This window comes from Phodopus roborovskii, unplaced genomic scaffold, assembly GCF_943737965.1.
Source record: "Phodopus roborovskii unplaced genomic scaffold, PHOROB, whole genome shotgun sequence".
Taxonomy (NCBI): Eukaryota; Metazoa; Chordata; class Mammalia; order Rodentia; family Cricetidae; genus Phodopus; species Phodopus roborovskii.
In genome coordinates, this window is record NW_026126680.1 from 11,504 (window position 1) to 26,691 (window position 15,188).

Here is a 15,188-nt window from a genome sequence, read left to right on the forward strand (position 1 = left end):
CTGTACCTCAGTGAAAGGTAGCTCTTCTGTGTTTGCAAGGCATTTGTGTAAAATGAGAAGGAAACTATGTCTTAACAGATATCACCCTTTGAATTATAGCACCCGGATATCTATTCTGTAGATATGCCAGTCTGTTTAGTTCCATTCTATTCAGATATTTTAAACAGTATACATGTTGCATAGGTGATAAGTATATGTCCAAGAGCTCCTAAGAAAAAAGTCTGTAGTTAAGCAGGCATTACTTATCTATTTGTGACTTTGCTATGGATATTGAAAGGGTCAGTTTATGAGTGTCAAGAAGGTTGTTACGAAGAAACCTTAAAGTTGATTTAAAGAAAGTCAAAGTGTGAACGCTATGTGGAAACCTTTTATTTGTTTTCTTAGTTTCATAAACATATCATATGTAGAGCCGTGTAGTTGTGGCCCATACCTTTAATTCCAACATTCATGATCAAGAGTAAGGTGGATCCCTTAGGTTGTGATCACCCCAGTCTACAAAGTGAGTTCCAGGATAGCTAGGTTTACACAGAGACATTCTGTATTAGAAAATGTAGGGGAAAAAAGTTATTTAGTTTATTCTAAATACAAGCCAAGTGAATTTAGAATGTAGAAAGACACAACGTACCTCTCTTATGACAGCAAGAAGAAATGAAAGATATTTAGTAGTCCCCACTTTGAGGAAATGTGTTGAGTGTGAAACAACTTTCAAATTTATCAGTATTCCTAAGTCATCTGAAAGATACCATCAATTTACACTGTAGTAAACCCATATGACCGTTGTAATATGTGAATTCTTACATTTGTACTGGTATATTTAGCCAATGTAGTATGATTTCTATGAATTCAAAAATGATAAGTAGAATAAATATAACAAAACTCTGAGTCATTTCAATTTTTTCAATTATGTGGGAGATTTTATGTAAATAGATGCAATAATTGAGGGCCATGAAATAAAGCTCTTACTCTGAATCCACAGGTATCTTCAATGAAAACAAAACAATACCACATTAAAGAAGCATTATGAATGTATAACTCAAGATCTGATTCTTGTTTACAATTAGGCCAAATTACAACTTTATTTTATACATGTAGAAAGTTTCTTTAGTTTCATGCATGTGAGAAAGTTTTACATATGCTAATTATCTTTGCAGGAATCAAAGAAGCCATAAGGGAGTGAATCCTATGAATATACACAATGAATGTGTGAAAAACTTTGTGGGTTACAGGCATCTTCAATGGCTTGAAAAATTCATACTGGAGAGAAACCATATAGAAGTCCAGAGTGTGGTGAAGTCTTTGCATGTCACAATTTCCTTCTTCTCAGTGACAGAGGACACATGGAAAAAAAAAAAAAAAAAAAAAAAAAAACACCTATGAATGTAGTCAATGTGGTAAAACATTTGCAAGATATACTATGCTTAAAAGACATATTAGAACATATACTGGAGGGAAAACACAAGACTATAATCTATGTGGCAAATGTTTTTCACAATACAGTTATATAGTATGTCATAAAAGAACACATATTGGAGAGAAACCCTATGTGTGTAACCAATGTGGTAGGGCATTTTCACAAGTTAGTACATTACAATCTCATCATAGAACACATACTGGAGAGAAACCCTATGTATGTAATCAATGTGGTAGAGCGTTTTCACGTGCTAGGAACCTCCAGTCTCATCATAGAACACATACTGGAGAGAAACCCTATGAATGTAATCAATGTGGTAGGGCCTTTTCACATGACAGTACTCTCAAATCTCATCACAGAACACATACTGGAGAGAAACCCTATGTATGTAATCAATGTGGTAGGTCATTTTTAAGGAATGGTCATCTTAAAAGACATATAAGAACACATACTGGAGAGAAACCCTATATATGTAATCAACGTGGTAGAGTATGGTAGATCTTTCAGATGGATTGCTATCTCTAATCCCAATCCTTCATGCTTACTTTCTTTTACATGGAATAATTAATGCTGCAGGAAAACTTTGAAAGCTTTAAGACCCTCAACACAATGGTTACAGGATTGAGTACTGATTAGAGAAAAATATTCAAATATGGAAATCTGTTTGGAGATTTGATTTAATTTTAATTATGTGATGTCATTGTGTGAGTTGGTGATTGTTCATTGTTTTTCACAAGAAGGTTATACCCTTGAGTATTCCTGTATGAGGAACTATGTTATCAGAAAACTGACATAGGTTATGGCAATGAATTTGCCATAATTTTGTTCATCCACATTTCTAAACCTGTATGTATTTTAAATCCCGTTTTATCATGTTGATATCAGGTAATAGGGAAGAAATCATGGAAGAGGAAACCTATATCCTGTAAATAATTTTTGAACATGTTAGGCATTATACATCACTTTAGTCTTTTTTTAGTTATGAATGCCCATCCTTAGCTTGGTTTCTTTTTTTTAATTTTTATTTCATTTTATTTTATATAACAAAGTCCAATTAAATGAAAACAAACATTTAAACACAATATTTGGGAATGTGGATGTCGTTCTTTCCAAACTACTTCCTGCTGGTAAGAGGCGCTGTCATGGGGGATTCGAAGAAGATTCAGAAGTCCTGGCTGTGGTCTGTAGGGCTACTTTGTCCAGCTGTGCTGAATGTAGGATCCCCTTGTATTCTGTTTCAGACAGTCTGGTGTGATCAAACTACATTAGTCTGGTAGGAATCCACATCTTTTCATTTTCTATGTAAACAAAAATAGAAATGCTTTTCCCCCAGTAACATGTTCTTCAACTAAAATTTTGGAGTCAAAGCATTTTTTAATATAATTTATTATTTTACATGTCGATCCCAGTTGCCTCTCTCTCCCTCCCTCCCTTCACCCCATCCCTCCCTTCCTCCTTCCTTCCCTCCCTTTTACCTTCTCTGCCCTCTCACATACACACTAAACACCCTCTCCTCCCTTCCCCCCACCCCAATTCCATATGTAGGGGAATGCCATCCAGTTGGGGTCATGTAGATCTGACAGGTCATGTGAAGTAGGGACTAGGGCTTCTCTCCTGTCTCTAGATTAAGGCAGTTATCCCTCCATGGGGGATAGGTTCGCAAAGTCCTTTTGTGCACCAGGGATACATCCTGGCTGCACTGTCTGAGGTCTCTTTGACTGCTCAGGTCGTCTGACTGAGACCTATACTCAGGGGGTTCTGAGTCAGTCCCATGCTGGCTTCGAAGCTATCAGTCTAGTGGCCATTAGCTCCTCCTTGTTCAGGTAAGCTGTCAGTATGTGTTTCTGCCGGAAGGTCTTGTGCTCTCCATCTACATCTGGGTTCTAGTTCGACTCAGTGTTTATGTATGGGTGCTTGATCCTGTTTTCAACAGGCATTAGTTGAGGGCTCCCTGGATAAGTTAGTTGTTGATCTCACTCTCTGGGAAAGGCATTTATGATAGCCTTTCCACGTAAGCTCAACTTGTTAGTTGGGAGCAGTCTTATGGTTCTCTCGACCTTTCTTTGTGTTCAATTTTATCTTCAAACCAACATTGGCTCCCTCTTTCATGTTCTCTCTCTCTGTCTCTGTCTGTCTCTCTCTCTTTCCTATCTTCTATTCCTAACCAGGCTCAATATTCCTGGTCGCACATGTTTTCCTTTCCTCCCCCCTCATTTTCTCCTACTTCTCTCTCCATTCGCTGTCTTCCCCCCACTTCACCTGAGCTCTGGGGGACTTGTCCCTTCCCAGTTCTGTGAGGGACTTTATATGAATCTCTTAGAATACACCTTGTATCCTAGTTCATCTGGTGATGTGAATTATAGGCTGGTGATCCTTTGATGTAAGTCTAAAATCCATATATGAGTGAGTACATACTGTGTTCCTCTTTTTGTGACTGGGTTACCTCATTCAGGATGGTTTCTTCAAGTGCCATCCACTTGCCTGCACATTTCAAGATACCATTATTTTTTTCTGCAGAGTAGTATTCCATTGTGTAGATGTGCCACATCTTCTTTAACCATTGTTCAATTAAGGGGCATCTAGGTTGCTTCCAGGTTCTTGCTATTACACATAGTGCTGCTATGAACATAGTTGAACAGATGTCTTTGTTGCATGGATGTGAAACCTTTGGGTATATGCCTAAGAGGGGGGATTGCTGGGTCCTGTGGTAAACTAATTCCCATTTTCCTGAGGAACCGCCATACTGATCTCCAAAATGGCTTTATGAGTTTGCACTCCCACCAGCAGTGGAGGAATGTTCCCCTTTCTCCACATCCTCTCCAACATGAGTCATCATTGGTGTTTCTAATTTTAGCCATTCTGGCAGGGGTAAGATGGTATCTCAAGGTTGTTTTGATTTGCATTTCCCTGATAGCTAAGGATGTGGAGCATTTTCTTAAGTGTCTTTCAGCCTTTTTGATTTCCTCTATTGAGAATTCTTTCTTCAGTTCTGTACCCCATTTTTTAATAGGGTTATTTGTTGTTTTGTTGGCTAGCTTCTTGAGTTCTTTGAATATTTTGGAGATCAGCCCTTTGTCGGATATAGCATTGGTGAAAATCTTTTCCCAGTCTGTGGGCTGCCATTTGGTCTTGTCGACTGTGTCCTTTGCCTTACAGAAGCTTCTAAGTTTGAAGAGGTCCCATTTATTAACTGTTTCTTTCAGTGTCTGTGCCCCTGGAGTTATATTCAAGAAGCGGTCTCCTATACAAATTTGTTCAAGGGTACCTCCTACTTTCTCTTCCAGGAGGTTCAATGTGGCTGGATTGATGTTGAGGTCTTTGATCCATTTGGACTTGAGTTTTGTGCATGGCGACAGACATGGGTCTATCTGCAGTCTTCTACACACCCTCATCCTTTTGTGCCAGCACCATTTGTTGAAGATACTGTCCATGCCCCATTGTATAATTTTAGCTGTTTTGTCGAAAATCAGGTGTTCATACGTGCGTGGGTTAAATCAGGATTTTCAATTCCATTCTATTGGTCTTCCTGTCTATTTTTATGCCAATACCAGGCTGTTTTCAGAACTATAGGTCTGTAGTAAAGCTTAAAGTCAGGAATGGTGATGCCTCCTGAAGTTCTTTTATTGTATAGGGTTGTTTTGGCTATCCTGGGTCTTTTGTTTTTCCATATAAAGTTGATTATTATCCTTTCAAGGTCGGTGAAGAATTGTGGTGGGATTTTAATGGTGATTGCATTGAATCTGTAAATTGCTTTTGGTAAGATTGCCATTTTTACTATGTTAATCCTACCTAACCAGGGGCATGGGAGAGCTTTCCATTTTCTGGTATCTTCTTTAATTTCTTTCTTTAGAGTCACAAAATTCTTATTATATAGGTAAAAGACAGATTTCTTAAGACATCCTAATGAGTGGGAAATTTTCTTTCATAATACTGCTGATGCTGCTGATTTAAGAACTGCTTCATACACGCCAGTAGCCAATTTTCATGATCATAATAGGTATTATGTCAGTGCAAAAGTTGAGCTGAACACATCAAATTTTCAACAGGAGAAAGTTCTCTGTGGCATCAGAAATCAGAAGGCTGTGCCTGATAAACTAATCACTATTAAAAAAAAAAAAAAAACTAGCACAATCCTGATGAACTTACTTGATGCTACTTCCTTACATTTAATCATCAACTTTGATTATGCACAAAGCATGATCAAAAACAATGAGGTTATTTTCCTTGCCAAAGTTCATTTTGTATAAATAAGTTGCATCTTGCATCAGCATTTGTTCTCAAACTCTCAGGTTCTGTAAGAACTAAGAACATATAATTGTAGGGTACTCCTCCATTATCTGCACACTGTTTCCACGACACTAACACATATAACTTAGCAATGAAAACACATGATACAAGTGATCTATATGCAGGAATTCTGGCAAGTTGAACCAACAGAATAGCTGCCATAAAACTGTAGCTATTTCCTACCAAGGGTAGGCTTCAAGGCCCATTGAGTTAACATTCAAATCTCATATCCATAGCTTCATTCAAACTTTTGTTATCATTTGTACTGGCAGCTAAAGATGTCATTACTGGGGACCCTGTGACATTGATTACACTGGTACTGGTATTTGTGTTGCGCACAGCATTGCTGGTCACATTAATGTCCAATGTGAGTCTGCTCTGCTCCAAGGCCTACACTGGCACAGCAAATGCCTCCAGCTTCTTCTCCCCATTGGCTGGGTGGGAGTTCTGGCAGCCTTCAGCATCTGCAATGAATGCAGTCTTTCTGGTTAGAGTAACAATGTCAGTACTGGCTGCTGCATGTAAGATTACCTGGATTTTGCATAGCATGCCCACATTTACATCCTTTATTTCCCTGGGGCTTTTTGCACACAGACTTGGTAGGACTTCCTGGAATAACATGATGACTAAGAATCTTTGCCTTTCCTGCCTAGTCTTTTTAAAGAATACCTGGCTTGGATTTAGAGTGGGATTTCTTGGATCCATGTTCATGACAATTTTTCATGCTTTTAGTAGATAAAAGTACAGTTTTGGTGGTCTTGGGTGTTGTACCTCAATTGGAAACAGTAGCTATAGGTTGAAGGAAGATTTTCCTTTCATGCTTCACTGTCTCAGGAGCAGATGCCCCAAGGGTTGTGCCTCTGATTATGGTAGAAATTGGAAGTGGCTGAACTTTTTCACTGTATCTTTCATATCTGGTTCTTTTTCGATTCAACTTTGCTACCTTTGGAGTTGCTGCTGTACATGATAACACATGGGGTATAGGGCTGGTAGACATAAAAATATTATGGCTAAGAGACTTGGAAGAAAGCTGCAAAAAAGGTTCACTGGATACAGTGGATTCCAAATTTGGATGCAAATTAGGACATCCAACCTCTGTATTTGAAAGTTTCTAAACTGCGGATTACTTTCTCATCACTCAGCAAAAGAGAGTCACCAGGTTTTGGCTCTTTACAGAAACTCCAGATATCAATACTTGTGGAGAACAAATCAGTGGCTACCGTGTCACAGACAGGTGACAGGCTCTCATACAGATCCTCAGTTTTTATATCAACAGTATTACACATGTCGATCATATTTGGATGTTCGGGTGAGGGGATATTTATACCAAATCTATCTATTGAAGCCCTTTGTAAGTAGGCAAACCATTGACAACAGAACTGCCAATAGCAATGCTGAGGGCACTTTCAGACTTTGGAGATAAATTAGCATGGGGATCTGCTATGGGTTCTGAGGTTGAAGGTAAAGGGGACTGTGTCAAACACAGAGTGAAGGATGAGTCTGAAGGTTTCTCTATGTCCTCACAAAACAACGATCCTTCATTGAGTAAAGCTAAAGTATCAAAAGAACAATCAACTGTTTGTCTTATGTCCTGTGCCAGTCTTGTCTGGGTTATATATTCACATAGTTTCTTGTAGCAGTTTACCAGGATGCTTAACTGCTTGTTTCCCTCAAAGTGCTCATAGTCTATGCACTAGCTACATGAAGTTTTCATTATCATTTTCTTGCCTTTACATATTTTGCAGACATATTGTTGACAGGTGGATTTGGTGGGTGCAATAGGATCTTGTAGCAAATGTCCACAAACACAGCAAGAGAGAGACTGTCGCAAGTAAGGCAGGATCCTGATAATCTCTTGAAATGCCTTGGGGTCTCCAGGGTCATGGTTAAACACTAGGCGATTGGTGGAAATGTAGAGAGCAGTAGCATTCATGGGGTTCATTGCAAACATTTGGACACAAATGGCTCTCAGTTGAAAAGAAATTCCAGATGCAATTTTCTAAGCAGCCAGGGAACAATGGTGAGTTTACAACTATTAGGAGAAATCTGAGCAGAACCACTGGCCAAAGCAGCAACCAAAATCCATCAAGTGTGTGAAGCTAAAGCATCCTCCCACACATGGGGCCTCAGTGCCCCTCCTGTGTCCCTTAGTCGAGCAGACCAAAGAGAGAGGAAACTAGTGAGCAATCAGCTTTGGAGTTCAACCAAGGTAGCCACAGATTGTATGATCTGGCCTGGAATGGCATTTGGTTTAGCCCTGCAGCTCTCCTGGTGGCCTGGGCTTGAGCAGCATATCTGGCCACAGAGGCACCACTGGATGGAGCTGTAAGCAACGGTATGGACCAGATAAGTTCCAGGAGCACCCCTATCTCCAGCCATGGGCCCTTACTCCATTGCAGCACCTTCACAGAGGCAGTGGTATGACAAGGACTACCATGCAGGAGTCTAGTGCCAGGAGCTTAGGCAGTGGTGGGTGTGTCTGCTGTAATCTTGCAATGCTAGATATGGGGTCCATTCTGTGCCTCAAGCAGGAGGAAGGAGGCCCCTACCAAAAAGGGAGACCCAGGAGGAAATGTGTAAGCCCAAGGTGTTATGAGTGGGCAGAAAACAGGCCCAGCAAGCAGTGGCTGCACCACTCATTCCTAGGTTGCAAACTCAGAATCACCAGCACTAGTGCAGGCCACTCACAGCCCCAGCCCACTCACAGCCCTGCCATCTTTTCAGCACAGCACTGATGACTCATCCCAGCTCTACCGCCACTGCCACTGTCTGTTGAGCCATGGCTTAGGCGAGTTCACCACACCAGGCCACCACTACAGCCCAGCAAACAGGCCTTCTGCAGTCCCCTCCCTTGGGCCTGGCTGCCCTCACCTTCACTTCATGCACAGCTCTACTTCATTTGGGCACATACTGCTCTGTTTGTGGTGGATGGTGCAGTGCTTCAGGCCCACCTGGTATCCTAGAACAGAGCATGCTCAGTTCAAGACTCAAGCTCACTCTGCTCTTCCCCAGGTGCTCTCAAATACTCTCTCTCCTTGGTTGTATGGGTTTTGGTTGATTAGTAAGAAGGTACATTGTCCCTTTGCTTGGGCTGTCCCTGTAGTGCACTGTGGTGTAGGGCCCGGGGTCCCAGGGGGCCTCCCCATGTCTCGCCACCTTGATATCATTAACTCAAGGGGCAGAGACACTGTCATCCTTGAGACTCTGATGTGGCTATCCCTAGCTAGCATGTGCACAGCATGCTTTCAATCCCTCCACACCACCCCTCCAGCTTCCCCACCACTCCCCTTTCACCTGATTTGTCTCTAAAAGCCCCCTCCATGCCCTCCTGGAGCTACCGACTGGCTCATGTCATGTGCAACACACCCCTCACCTCTCGTTAATATAGCCTTTCGCCATTAATAGTGAACTTTGACACTCAGTTTAGAAAACCCTACAAACACATTAGCCCATGCACACTATCCCTGCCTGCCTCGCTGCCACCCCTTCCCCCACGCACAACCCCCCCAAACAAAAATGAGCACACTATGCATGACCTGATCTCCACTTCTGGCTCCTTGAACAGGGCATGCTCAGTGCAATCGTCAAGCTCTCTCTGCTCCTCCCACACATGCTCTCAAATTCTCTCTCTCCAAGTTTGTGTGGGTTTTGGTGGATTGGATAGAAGGCACATTGTCCCTTCTCTTGGGCTGTCCCTGTAGTGCACTGTGGTGCAGGGCCTGGGGGCCCAGCCAGGCCCCACTGCTGTGGGAGAGAGGAACCTCTGGATAATAGACCAATAGAGTCTAACACAATTGAGGCAGTCATCAAAACCCTCCCAACCAAAAAAAAAAAGCCCTGGGCAAGATGGCTGCAGTGCAGACTTCTACCAGAAATCCAAAGAGCGAATACCAATACTCCTCAATAGTTCCACACAATAGGAACAGAAGGCTCATTACCAAACTCTATGAGGCCACAAGTACCTAGGTACCCAAGACACAAAAAGATACAAATAAGGAAGAGAACTACAGACTAATATCCCTCATGAACACAAATGAAAAACTCCTCAATAAAATACTAGCAAATCAAATCCAGGCACACATCAGGGAAATCATCCACAATGACAAAGGAGGCTTCATCCCTGCATTGCAGGGATGGCTTATCCTGTCATGCCCAACCTCAATCAACAAGGAAGACGCAACTCAGGGGAGATCTTCTTCTAGTAGTTTAATCATGATCCTTGAACATGCTTCTTCTAACTCCGGGGAAACAGAGTTAAATTCCCTTGCGCTAAACAACTCTAGTGAGCAATGTGGACCCTGCAGATAGGCTGCTCTTATAGGGAAGCAGGCAAGCTGAACAGGCTTAGCCAAATAAGGACTTGTTTATGACAGAGAGCGCTCACCATCTGGAAGGTGGAAGGGGGAAGCCAGCGCCATTTTTAAGGCATGGCACTTTACAGCTCTCTACATTATCATTTGAAAATCTATCAATGTGATCAACCACATAAACAAACTGAAAGAGAAAAACCACATGATCATCTTACTGGATGCTGAAAAAGCCTTTGACAAAATTCAACCCCATTTCATGATAAAGGTCTTGGAGAGACAGGAATAAACAAGTAAACCAACAGCCAACATCAAACAGAATGCAGAGAAACTTAAGGTGATTCCTCTAAAATCAGGAACAAGATGAGTCTGTTCTCTGTACATAGCTCTTCAATAATGTACTTGAAGTTCTTGCAAAAGGAGTCAAACAACAACAGGAGATCAACAGGATGTAAATTGAAAAGTAAGAAGTCAAACTATCACTATTTGCACATGATATGACAGTTTACATAAAGGACACAAAAAGCTCTACCAGGGAACTGCTACAGCTGACATAAACATTCAGCAAACTAGCAGGATACAAGAGAAGGTCAAAAAAAAAAATCAGTAGCCCTACAATATACAGATGACAAAGGAGCTCAGAAAGAAATCAGAGAAATATTACCCATTACAATAGCCACAAACAACATAAATTATCTTTAATGCTTACCAAACATGTGAAAGATTTATATAGCAAGAACATTGGGTCTTTAAAGATGTAAATTAAAGAAGATACCATAAAACAGAAAGATCTACCATGCTCATGGATAGGTAGGATAAATATAGTAAAGATAGAAATCTTGCCAAAAGAAATCTAAAAATTCATTGCAATCCCCATCAAAATCCCATCACAATTCTCCACTTACCTTGAAAGTATAATAACCTGTATTGAATGGAAAAACAAAAGACTGAGAATAGCCAAAAGAAACAAGTACAATAAAAAAAAAAATTCATGATGCATCACCATCCTCAACTTCAAACTGTACTATAGAACTATAGTTCTGAAAACAGCTTTGTATTGACACATAGGTAGACAAAAAGAATTAAATCAAAAACCCTGATAATAACCCACCCACCTATGATCATCTGAGTTTTGACAAAACAAAACAGCTAAAACTATACAATGGGAGGAGGAACTCATCTTTAACAAATGTTGGTGGCATAACTGGCTGTTGGTGTGTATATAAGACTGCAGAAAGACTGAGAAGCTTATGTAAGGCAAAGGACACAGTTGATGAGACCACACAGCAGCCCACAGACTGGGAAATGGTCTTCTATTACCCTATATCTGACAGAGGGATGATCTCAAACATATACAGAGAAAACACGAAGTTAGTCACCAAAACACCAAATCGCCTTATTTAAAAAAAAAAAAAATGGGGTATAGAACTGAATAAAGAATTCTCAATAGAGGAAATAGAAAAGGCTGAAAGACACTTAAGACAGTGCTCATCATCCTTAGCTATCAGGGAAATGCAAATAAAAACAACTCTTAGATAATGTCTTATTCCTGGTAGAATTGCTAAAATAATTAACACCAATGACAACTTATGATGGAGAGGATGTGGAGAAAGGGGAACCCTCCTCAAAAGCTGTTGGGATTTCAAATTTGTACTGCCATTTTAGAGATAATTATGGTGGTTGCTCAGCAAAATCAAAATCAGTCAATTACTGGATCTGGCAATCCCACTCTTTGGCATATATCTAAATGAACAACATCCATACAACAAAAAGATCTGTTCAACTATGTTTGTAGCAAGAACCTGAAAACAACCTAGATGCCCCTCAAGCAATCTACAGATTCAATGCAATCACCATTAAAATCCCACTCAATTCTTCACTGACCTTGAAAGGATAATAATCAACTTTATATGGAAAAACAAAAGACCCAGGATAGCCAAAACAACCCTTTACAATAAAAGAACTTCAGGAGGCATCATCATTCCTGACTTTAAGCTCTACTACAGAGCTATAGTTCTGAAAACAGCCTGGTATTGGCAAAAAAAAATAGACAGGTAGACCAATGGAATCAAAATGAAAATCCCGATATTAACCCACACACCTATGAACATCTGATTTTCGACAAAACAGCTAAAATTATACAATGGGGGCGAGGACAGCATATTCAACAAATGGTGCTGGAACAATTGGATGACGGTGTGTAGAAGACTACAGAGATTCCTATAAGGTCCCTCACACATGGGGGAAAGGAGAAGATCCCCAGAGCACATGGGAAATGGGGGGGGGGCAGTGAATGGAGAAAGAAATAGGAGAAAGTGAAAGGGAAGAGAGGAAAGCATGTGTGACTAGGAAGATTCAGTCTGCATAGGAATAAAGACAGAAGAGAGAGAGAGAGAGAGAGGCAGTGAGACAGAGAGACAAAGGGAACATAAAAGAGGCAGCCATTATTGGTTTGAAGAGAAAACTGAACCAAAATAAAGTTCAAGAGACCTACAAGACTGATTCCAACTAATAATTAGAGCAACCTTGAAAAGGCTACCATAAATGTCCTTCCCTAATAGTGCGATCAACAACTGACTTATCCACCATCATGGAGTCCTGATCTAGTCCCTGTTTGAAACAGAATAAAACACCCATAACTAAACAGTGAGTCATACTAGAATCCAGATGCAGAGAGTGACAACAAGAGCAGATTGCACAAACACCTAGAGACAGCTGACCTGAACTAGGAGGAGCTAATTGCCCCGCCCCAGATTTATAGCTGGGAATACAGCATGGGACTGACTCAGAACCCACTAAATATGGATCTCAGCTAGAAGGACTGAGTAGTCTAAGGGACCTGATAGAGTGGGCCCGGGATGTATTCATGGTGCACAAAATGACCTTGCAGACACATCCCACATGGAGCGATATGGCTTTAACCTAGTGAGAGAAGTCCTAGTCCCTACTTCAAATTACTTGACAGATCTACATGACCCCACCTGGATAGCATAGCCCTACCTGTGGAATGTGTATTGTGGGATGGGAGGGGAGGGAGGTCAGGGTACAAGTGAGGGGGGAATGTCAGCGGGAGGGAGGGAGTGGGAACTGGGATCAACATGTTAAAATAATATATATGTATATATATATATATATATATATATATATATATATATATATATATATATATCCTCAAAATACGTTAGGCTCTAAGGCACTGTTACCTGACATTTCCCTCAATTGTTGCCCTTGAGATGTTACATTTCTATTGACTAAAATTATTGCCTGCCATTGTCATATATTCCCCCCACAAAAAACTGCAACCAACTTAAAGGGAACTGATATTTGATCAAGATTGCTCTAAAAAAAAGGGGAAGCAGCTTACTTTGAGAATACAATATTTATCGTCCTTATTTGTTACATTCTATAAATGGTTGAGTATCTGTAGAAAAAATTTTCTGCCAAAATAACAAAAAAAAGTTTAGTGCAATTATCAATTACATTAATGAGGCAAGCCTAAACTACAGGAGAATTTTCTACACAGAAATAAATAATCATCATCACATGAGGGAAAGGAAATGAAACACGTAAAACCTAGAAATATTGGACAGCATAAACAATCACAGATAAAATCAATAATGCACTTAAATCAGATATTAAAAATATACCAATAATTGATAGTTTTGAAAATCAAAATAACATATTTTTAATATGTTGAAAACTTGCTTATACTGACTTCAAAAAAAGTCACACTTCCCTAGAGAGAACAACATTTGCAGCACAAGTTCTGATAGATATTAATAATAAAATTTAGAGTCAGCTCTCAGAGGGTGAAAGCTGATGGATCTCAGAAGCAGAGCCATGTGAGCCTCTAGAGTTCTTACCTCTACCAGTGTTCAGACCAAAGGAGCGATCCTGTTGTCACAAGGCCTTCTCGATTGACGGCTGTCTTTATGAAAGCTCAGAATGACTGCTCAGACTGAACACCCTCACTGCAAGCCCTCCTGTCTCCTCCCACATTATATTCCCCTCTGTCCAGCCATATCCCTCCTATCTCACCATGGACAGTGCTGGGATTAAAGGCATGCCATCTCAATGCTGGGATAACATTTCTGTTAGCAGTTTCTCTTTTAGGTGGAGTCTTTCTCTCTCCCTCCCTCTCTCCCCTTATTAATGGCTTTCCCTCTTCCTCTCCCTATGTTTCTCTGTAGATATCTCCCTAACTGTCTCCCTTTTTCTCCAATCGCTCTTTCTCTAGTAGGCCAGAGTGGCATTGAGCTAATAGATACATGTATCTTTCTCCTCAGAGGTGGGATTAAATCTGTGTCCCACTGCTGCCTGTTTATGGATGACCTTGCATACTTCATTTCCCTGCCTGTATGGCTAACTAATGTCTTAGGTTTGTGACTAACTTGTGACTGAGTGTATGTAGCAACTAGTGGCTTTGTGTGGGTGGGCTAACTAATGGCTTATTTGTGTGGCTAACTAGTGACTTGGCGCTTAACCAGGTGTGTAGCTATCTAATGACACATCTCTGTGTGGCGCCTGCACTGCTGTCAAAGCCCGAGAAGCTGGGGATTGTGTAGATGTTGAGAACACAGGACTCTTGCTTTATATTAAGAAGGTTCTTTATTATTTTCCTTTTAGTCTGGGGGCTAGCTTATATACCACAGCACTAGATGGAGGAGGGGGAACCAGAGCCTGTGGTTAGTCATCTCAGGTTCCAAGAACAGGTTAGTGTGCATTCAGGGTTGCAGAAGCCAAAGGACCAATAGCATTTTGCATTACAAAACATGTCTCCTGTTTTCCAGCTGTTACAGATGCCTGCCCTGAGGGCAGAAGGAGGGGGAGTAAATTCTTAGTCTAGGTCTTAATTCTTACAATTCCCCCTTTTTTATTTTCTATGAGAGACCCCTAGCTTAGGTCTCGCAGAGTGTGGCACCCCTTAACGGTCTTCAGGAGCCCCAGAAACCTCATGTTTTAGGCTGGGGGGGGGCTTCACTGCAAGTTGCCCGTCATGGGGGTACCTCATTTCTGCAGCATCTGTTAACAGACCTCATGATTATTGGGAGAGCCAGGGCCAGACTGTGTTTCTTTTGTGAAAAGAACTGTCAGACTATGCATAGCACAAGAATCCCTACCCCAACCAATACTGGCTCCAACTTGCTGAAAGACAATGTGCCATTCAAAACCTGTGACCAACC

General features: G+C 40.9%; 1 pseudogene; it reads right to left on the reverse strand.

Moving 5' to 3' along the window:
* Positions 1-5,908: 5,908 nt before the first annotated feature.
* LOC127214158 (E3 ubiquitin-protein ligase MSL2-like) lies at positions 5,909-7,640 on the reverse strand (annotated as a pseudogene).
* Between the last annotated feature and the right edge of the window lie 7,548 nt (positions 7,641-15,188).